Here is an 8244-nt window from a genome sequence, read left to right on the forward strand (position 1 = left end):
ATATATATATATATATATAATATTTTCTTCCTTTTTATAATTGTTTAGTTTGTTTCATATTTACAAAATAAACACATATTTTCAAAATATTTTTCTTTTTGTCACAACAAAAAATACACTTTTTTCTTTTTGGATTATGTTCAAACGGTGTGTCATCAATTTCATGAATAAAATAGATTTTAGGGTCTCACATTTGATTATATTTGCTTCTTCTTAATATTTTTATTTATTGTTTATTATTTTTCAAATAATAAAGTTTTACTCTTTATTTCAAGTGTTTAATCGTATAAGTCTTATTCGTCATTAATTTTTGTTTTATTTAACAAACTTTTGTTTTGTTAAAATAACATTCATTATCTCTCAATGGTTCCACAATTTTAATATCTATAAAGCTTTCTCATATTTCCAAGGCATGGTTGATCTTATCATACCCTTAACTATTCATTTTTTCCTTTTGTGCGATTTTATTCCATGGTGTATCAAATCGTTTGACCATTTTCAGTTTTTTTAATATTTTTTAGGTTTATTTTTCTTAAATTGAACATTGTTTTGATGATTTTTATATAATTTTGTTAACTCATTCTCATAAGTATAATTTTACCATTGTAATTACATAAATATTTCATTTACTATAATATAATTGTACTATACATGGGTAGCCGACCGTCCTAGAGAGGACCATCTACACTGACCGGTAATTCAATGATTCTGAGCTAGGTAAGATGGATGTCATTAATGACCAATTAATACACTTGTTGACCATATCAGTTGGAAATATACGATATTTATGGGCAGTTAGCAGGTATATTATTAAATATTAATGGTTTGATTGTCGTATCAAATATGAATATACGACATTATTGTCATATTCAATATGAATTAATGAGTTTGATTGCCATAAGCCCTATAAATATAGGGTTAATGTCCAGGTAAAGACATCTTAATCTATTACAATAAAATATAGACCTCTTTATGAAACATATTTGACTTCAGCGTCAGAGTGTCTTTTGCAGGTCAACAACTCATCAAAGTGGATTGCATTCTCGGAGATGATTGAAGATCAAAAGAGAGCAGAGCAAGGAAGGACGATCGACCCTCGGACCAATTCTACCGAAACATTTTTCCATTATTACCTGTATCCATCAGATTAACTACATTTAGTGAAAAAAGCAAAGGGGAGCAGCTGCTTCCTTTACCTCAATTCACGACAGCCTAACAACGTCACACCTCCCTTTGGCCAGCCAAGAGCGTCGCCGGCAACATAAGTCATCACAACAGTCCTTGCCGGTCATTGTCGAGACGTCTCAACGCCAAGCTCCTTGATTAGGCCGCTTCCAAACCCTTCTCGTCAATGACCGAAACACCAAGGGTGACGACACTAATATAAAAGTTTGAAGTTTTTACTTTTCCTTTAATGTATTTTTTGCTTTAACCAATTTTTTTTGAGTAGAAAGAAGCAGCGGTTGAAGTAATGAAAATGGGCAACGACACACTTCCACATTGGATCCAGTATCCGACAGCAATTACCATGGTCCGACTAACCACCACTTCAAAACCATCTCCCATCTTTCTCTACGCGTCCAACAAAACCCAGGGAACGCTCTCCGAGAGCTCCTGGTCCTAGACCGAGCGGTGAGGAACGTTCTCCACGAACTCTCACTCTCGTCCAACAAAACCCAGGGAACGCTCTTCGAGAGCTCCTGGTCCTAAACCGAGCGGTGAGGAATGTTCTCCACGAACTCTCACTCTCGTCCACAAAACCCAGGGAACGCTCTCCGAGAGCTCTTGGTCCTAAACCGAGCGGTCACAAGTATTCGACCATTCAGTCTCAAACCACAACACACCGCCCGGTGATTCAAAAGGGTAATCACTCTTTCCCGCCACTTTAAGTTCGTCTGGTGTATTTAAACCCCTTTGCACCTACAAACAGCTGCTCGGGGCTTGGGGGTTTAATCTACTATACCTAGCAACCAACCGGCTGTCAGACAAACTAATCAAGAAAGGTAAATATCATTAATGGCCAATTAATACGTTTAATGACCATATTGAATGCGAATATACGCTATTTATGAGTGATTGGCAGGTTGTATTGTCTAAAAATATATTGCACTAATGGTTCATCAATGGACTTGGCTGTCACAAGTCCTATAAATATATAATTGATGTCCAGGTACAAGAATCTTAATCTATTACAATAAAATATAGACTTCTTTATGAAACATTTTGGCGCCCACCGTGGGGTCGAGCGACATCCCCATGAAACCACGAGGAACCAGACGTGTAGACGTGCGCTCGACCTCAACATTGCTATTTCGGATCAATACCAGGTTTTGCAACAAGAGTACAAAATTCCATAATAATTTCTAAAGGCATGTCTTTTGTTCTGAGAACTTTCAGGAAGGTTCAGTCCTATGTTCAACCTTGACAGGTTCCACTTTTCATTATAATTTATAAATTATAATATATTTTTTTAACTCAAATTTTTGTGAGTAAAAATATTCTGCACAGGAAGGTTCAGTCCTACGTTCAACCTTGACAGATTTCACTTTTGATTATAATTTATAAATTATAATATATTTGTTTACCTCATATTTTTGTGAGTAAAAATAACCTGCACAGGAAGGTTCAGTCCTAGGTTCAACCTTTTCATGTTCCACTTTTGATTATAATTTATATATTATAATATATTTGTTTACCTCATATTTTTGTAAATAAAAATATCCTGCACATGAAGGTTCAGTCCTACGTTCAACTTTGACAGGTTCCACTTTTCATTATAATTTATAAATTATAATATATTTTTTTAACTCATATTTTTGTGAGTAAAAATATTCTGCACAGGAAGGTTCAGTCCTACATTCAACCTTGACAGATTCCACTTTTGATTATAATTTATAAATTATAATATATTTGTTTACCTCATATTTTTGTGAGTAAAAATAACCTGCACAAGAAGGTTCAGTCCTACGTTCAACCTTGACAAGTTCCACCTTTTATTATAATTTATAAATTATAATATATTTTTTTACCTTATATTTTTGTGAGTAAATATATTCTACACATGAAGGTTCAGTCCTACGTTCAACTTTGACATGTTTCACTTTTGATTATAATTTATAAATTATAATATATTTGTTTACCTCATATTTTTGTGAGTAAAAATATCCTGCACAGGAAGGTTCAGTCCTACGTTCAACTTTGACAGGTTCCACTTTTCATTGTAATTTATAAATTATAATATATTTGTTTAACTCATATTTTTGTGAGTAAAAATATCCTGCACAGAAATATTCAGTCCTACGTTCAACCTTATCAGGTTCTAGTGACTTTTTATTATAATTTATAATATATTGAAGTGTTTACTTAATACATATTTTTGTGAGTAAAAATATCATGCGCAGGAAGGTCCAGACTTACCTTCAACCATGGTCTTCTGGTAACCAACTCACTGGCAATCTTGGGCGGCCAAGTGACCAGCTCACTTGTGTCTTCTAGTGAGAGAAATGCTAGGCGGCCATACGAAGACATTCAACTATGGTCTTCTAATGACCAGCTCACTAGCAATCTTGGGCAGCCAAGTGATCATCTCACTTATGTCTTCTAGTGATCTACTTAGTAGCAATCCCGGGCGGCCATACGAAGACATTCAATTATGGTCTTCTAGTGACCAACTCACTAGCAATCCTGGACGACGAAGTGATCAGCTCACTTGTGTCATCTAGTGATCTACTCACTAGCAATCCTGGGCGGCCATACGAAGACATTCAACTATGGTCTTCTAGTCACCAGCTCACTAGCAATCCTGGACGGCCAAGTGATCAGCTCACTTGTGTCTTCTAGTGATCTACTCACTAGCAATCCCGGACGGTCATGCAAAGACATTCAACTATGGTCTTCTAGTGACCAGCTCAAACCGCTCCTACCACAACTCAACTGCAAAAAGTTAAACCCCTTCGCACCTGCAAACAACTGCTCGGGGCTTGGGGGGCTTAATGTACTATACATGGATAACCGACCGTCCTAGGAGAGGACCATCTACACCGACTGGTAATTCAATGATTGTGAGCCAGGTAAGATGGATGTCGTTAATGACCAATTAATACACTTGTTGACCATATCAGTGGGAAATATACGGTATTTATGGGCAGTTAGCAGGTATATTATTAAATATTAATGGTTTGATTGCCGTATCAAATATGAATATACGACATTATTGCCATATCCAATATGAATTAATGAGCTTGATTACCATAAGCCCTATAAATATAGGGTTAATGTCCAGGTAAAGACATCTTAATCTATTACAATAAAATATAAACCTCTTTATGAAACATATATGACTTGAGCGTCGGAGTGTCTTTTACAGGTCAACAACTCATCAAAGTGGATTGTATTCTCGGAGAGGATTGAAGATCAAAAGAGAGCAGAGAAAGGAAGGACGACCGACCCTCGGACCAATTCTATCGAAACAATAATAATCTAATGTTATTGTCATAAATTTTGATCATATCATCTAACTTAGATTGAAGTTCAAAAAATGAATGATTCATGTCTAAATTTGAATTATTATTAGTTTAATATTTTTCTTCTGTGTGATTTCGTGATTTCGTTCAATATAATCTTTATTGGTGTATATGGAAAAAGATTAGCTAACAGACATTTGAATTATTTTTAAACTTGAATGTTTGTAAAATTTATAGATATTTTTTTGTAGAAAAAGTTAAGCCAATTATTTCAACCAAGAGGGGGGTGAATTGGCTATCCCTTTAAAAAATTTGTTCTTATAAAAGCTTTTTGAAATCTTTGAACTTTTGGAATCAAACAAGTATATTAACAATGTAAAAGAGAATGGATAGAAAGATCAACACATGTATTTATACTAGTTCGGTCAAGCCTACATCCAGTCTTCCTTCAATCAACCTGAGTTAAAGGGAACCACTATAATGATAGAGTTTATACAAACAAAAATACAGAGAACTCCCCTCTCAATCCACTCTCCTTTTCAAAACTCAATATCCCTTATAGCAAACAAGACGTGAACACCTCACAGTCTCAACCCAGAAAGCTATCCCCACTCTTTGTCACTTTATAGCAATCCCAACTCTAAGAACTATAACAAACAAGGTCCTCTTCCTGGCTCACAACAACAGGGAAACACAATCTTCTTAATTAGGGGTAGACATTGATCTAGATATAATACACTAGATGTGCAGATTTGATCAGCAATGTGTAAGCACAATGTTCTTGCAAGAATCTTTATGTATTTCCTTCCAAAGAGTGATCTTGGTTCTCCAAGAATTTTAAGACACTCTTGCAATTAAATCTCAACAACCAAGTTAGTTATGAAAATGTAAGATCATAAAATTCTTGTTGAGTAGAGAGCAATGCGTCTATTTATAGATTTTTTAACTTTCACGCACAATAATCGATTAAGCATTTAATGTATTATGTTAAGCTTTTCCTTCTACTTTAACAATTTTACATCTGCATAAGATTTAATAGATTAAATTCGCATGCAATCAATTAAATAAATCATACAAGCCAACATTTTTCAAAATATGATCGTTATGACAGTTATGGCTTTCCAGAAAATGATTTTCATAACATACGCATTTTAACCGATTAGGAAAATATTGTAATCGGTTAAGTTTCATACTTAAGCAAATTTGAAAACATTTTCCATTTAAAACACTTCAATGCACTCAGCAATCATGTACTGGCATAACAACATGTTTTCATCGATTACACAATTAATGTAATCGATTAAAACATAGTTGTTTTGCCCTTGATAAACATATATTGATATCTGACAAAATTTAACAGATTATGCAAACAATGTAATCGATTATTTGTATTAGATATGAAATGTGCAATGTGTTTCAACCAATGATTCATTTTCAATCAATGAATACATATATCAAACAGTTAAAGTACAAACACATATATAATCAAGCAATTGCTTTGCCATTTTTTTTTTGCAAGAAACTATACAAAATTTCGTTTGTTCATCATCAAAAACATGTATGTGAGATGAATTCAGCTATACACAGCTCCCCCTATCAATAATTTTGGTTGTCATGAAAGTTTATTTATGTGTAATAGTGAAATATTTTTTATAATTCTTTTATTTTTATCCATATGCACATAACATCTAGGTCTAATAATTCCTCAAGTCCCTATTTGGGGTGAGAATCTTAAATTGGTTCTTCTCTTTTTTGGCGTCTCAATTGGGTCTTGATTTTGTGAAAATTGCAACAATTACACCCCTGCCGTTAAATTGGGCCTAACAACGTTAATGTAAGGTTGACGTGACATTGTCATTTATGTTTTTAATTGACGTGAATTGCATTATTTGGTGTACGTGATTCTGACATGGATATTTTATTTTATTTTTTTAAAAGAAATTAGAAAGAATGAATGAAATATTGGGAATGAATTTCAGAAATTTGGGATTGAATTTGTTCGAATTAGGGATTGAATTTGTTCGAATTAGAGATTGAACTTGTTCGAATTAAGGATTGAATTTGTTCGAATTAGAGATTGAATTTGTTCGAATTAGAGATTGGAAATAAGGTATTAAGTAATTAGGGATTATCAACCACCACCTCGCGCTGTTCATCTGCATTGCGTCACTACTTCTTCCCGTCTTCATCAACCTACAGAGAAAAGAAAGAGGAAAACCCAGAAACAGATCCAATCGAAACCTAATTCGTCCAAGTCACAACATTTGTGCAAGCATCAACCACAACCACCAATCCACCATTGAACCCTAATCTAGAACCAAGTTTGTTCCTCCTTATTCATCTCCATGGCAACCTACAGGAAAATCAAGCCAACAGCCTTCACGAGCGCTAACCGCGACACCCAAAGAACCCAGATCGCAAACATCTTCCTATCGCAGCCCAAACTTTTGCAGAAACCCAATTAAACCCTAAACTTGTGATATGTTCGCAGCACTAAAATTGCACTGCAAGAGCCACCACGAGAAACCCTTTCATCCTCCATTCTCCACTGTAACGCCAACAAAATCGCAACCATGAGAACCTGTAGAGAACCCAATCACAAACCTAGAAAACGAAGAAAGTCCAGAATTGCAGCTATCATCAGTTCATCTTCCTCACGCAAGACAAACAAACTCAATCCCCAATACATGAGCAAGACGAACATGATCATCTTCAAATCTCTCTTACTTCAAGAAAACCGAACAACTTCAAAGAAGAGGCAGAACGAAGTTTTCCTCTTTTATTAGGGATTGAAGCAATTAGGGATTTATAAAAAATAAAAATTTTCCCAACTTTTTCCTAATTTTTTTATTTGAAAACAACTAAAATCCACATGATGCCCTATGTAAGTCACGTCATTTAAAAACTAAGATGACTATGCCACACCAACTTAATTATAACGTTGTTTGGCCCAATTTAACAACACGAGTGTAATTGTTGCAATTTTTACAAAATAAGGTCCCAATTGAGACACCGAAAAAGAAAGGGACCAATTTGAAATTCCACCCCAAATAGGAACCTGACGAATAATTAAACCTAACATCTACTACCCTTAACCACACATAGTGTCTAACCTCAGAACATCTACCACACAATGTCTACCATATAAAGTTTACCACGCCAAGTCTACAACATAATGTCTACCACACAACATCTACTGCACAACGTCTACCAGACAAAATATACCTTATTATCTGATCCCTCTCGTCTATACATCTTGTTTGTTCTTATACTTAATGTTTCCATCTAAGTCCTTACTTAATGTTTCCACAAACAACTCCTGACTTAATTAAGTATTTGATAAATATCTACATTACTTAATTTAACATATGATTTTAACACTTAAATTGCATGAACTTGATATACTTTTTACTAAATTAGACCCCTTAAGCTTAAAATGACAAAATGTGTTAATGATAAGTAACTAATAGTGATGTGAATGAAATTTGTATGAAAATGTAGCACTTTTGCAAGAGTAGAAGAATTGGTGCAATTAAGCACTAGAACAAGTGTTAAGCACTGAAAATCGATCTGTGAAGATTTAAAATGTGACATTCACAACTCAGCATCAAAAGATACTTTAAATCATGGAGCAAACCCTCACAAGGAGGAAACCTAAAATTGACTAGATCTAGAGGGTTAGATCATGAAGATAAGGAGTTGAGCCTAGAGAAAACCCTCATGCAAAGGAAACCTCAATGTTGAGAACCAAGGCAAAAGGCTTGAGCCATAAGAAAACCCT

The sequence above is a fragment of the Vigna angularis genome, chromosome 3, assembly GCF_016808095.1.
Source record: "Vigna angularis cultivar LongXiaoDou No.4 chromosome 3, ASM1680809v1, whole genome shotgun sequence".
NCBI lineage: Eukaryota > Viridiplantae > Streptophyta > Magnoliopsida > Fabales > Fabaceae > Vigna > Vigna angularis.